A 1814-nucleotide genomic window follows, 5' to 3' on the forward strand; every position below is an offset into this window, starting at 1 on the left:
TTTCGTGTAAACAGAGTTAAGCTTATCACAGTCTAACACAGGGGTGTCAAACTCATTTTCACCGAGGGCCATATCAGCACAGTGGCTGTCCTCAAAGGGCCAGAAATGACTTATACAATCAACTACATGTAATGAAAAATAAACGTAACTACGTCTTAATGTTAAACAACTAATTTATTCATTTATTATAACTTTTTAAAGTGACAATTACAGTTGCATAGAAAACATATGTTTGCTTGTTACTTTAGCATAAATCCTTTTACATTTAATTCTGTCAGGTTAGGTTATATGGACAGTGTTTAATTCCAAATGTATTGTTGCCCAATCCCATATTTCAAGTCAGATTTTTATTTTTTATTTTAAGAAATTAAAAACTGTTATGCTCTCTGGGGCCACATAAAATGACATGGAGGGCCACATTTGGCCCCCGGGCCTTGAGTTTGACACATGTGGTCTAACAGATCAAAGCAAAAGGACTGGATTTAAAAAGGTGATCCATCAATCATGAGATGCAATGTTGATGAAATCCATGGATCAGTTTACTTTACAGCAGTTTTGTATATTTTGTTCAGGCAATAGATTTTTTTGATATAAGGTGTAATTTAATAAATGTAAGTTACATGTATTTTTCATATCAAGTAAAGAAAACACTTCTTCAGAAAAAAACTAAAAAAAATCAGCAAAATTATTTTAAATCTAATCACTGGGAATTTTGCAACAGGAACTATTTAACAATGTGGTTCAACGTTTAATTAGCGTGCTTTGGTTAGTCCCAAACTGTCAAGTTAAAAAATAAAACCTGCAGATCCTTTTGACCCACAACTACCAGAACACATGAATTGTGCAAAGAGCAGAAAAAAAAAAAAGAGTATAGTATCTGTCTCGTTTCCTCTTCACATAGAACCCTCTTATTTTTTGTAGATGAATTGATAAACAGCAACCTGTAAAGACACTTGCATTCGTTGCACAGGCATCAAATGTTGGTCCACTGTTAACTCTTCAGTGCAACAGTTGTGTATGTTTCAGAGTAGTAATGCTGTGATTTTTCCAGACTAATGGCAGAATTCTTTTATTGTGACACAATTTGAACTTCTAAAATATCTGTTCTTCCCTAGGATTGTGTCTGTAGTTTACTTGTATAAATAAACTGAAACCTATGAGGCTAAAACTCAACGTTTCCCAGTGTGAGTGGACTCAGAGGACAGCTTGACTCTAATTGGTCAAATGAGCTGTCATTAGTCTCACCATATGGTAATTAGCTGGCATTCATTTGCATGTGTACCCCAGCACCTGTCTGTGGAATTAGTGTGCATCTGGAGCAGTCAGGAAGTAAAACCTCACAAGAAATGGTTCTACATCCATTAAGACGTCCTGATCTCCTCACAGAACTGAAGAGGGTTGCAGAACCTGAGCTGCACCATTGTGCTGTCCTAGGCACGTCAACATTGGGAGTTGGGTCATCTAGACCCACTAGACAGTGCTCTGAACCTTTTTTCTTCAATGGTTTCTGATCTTCACTGGTGTCCATGGATTACATGAAATCTTTCCACCTTTATCCACCTTTGTCATGGTAGGGAGAACACGTCAATGTAAGGGTGGGGTCATCTAAGATAGCACAAGGGTTAAACATGGTCCAGCCTGCTCCTGCGTTTGAGGTCATCACTGGTAATCCCACCCAATCACCCTCCTGACTGCATGACCTTGCAGCAAGAACCCCAAACCTTCATCAGGAGGACCGTTTGTCTCCTAACACCTGCATATGAATCTGCTGTCCTCTTTTGAACCCAGTTTTATGTTTTGAAATAATCATAATA

Source organism: Oryzias latipes, chromosome 17 (assembly GCF_002234675.1).
Source record: "Oryzias latipes chromosome 17, ASM223467v1".
Taxonomy (NCBI): Eukaryota; Metazoa; Chordata; class Actinopteri; order Beloniformes; family Adrianichthyidae; genus Oryzias; species Oryzias latipes.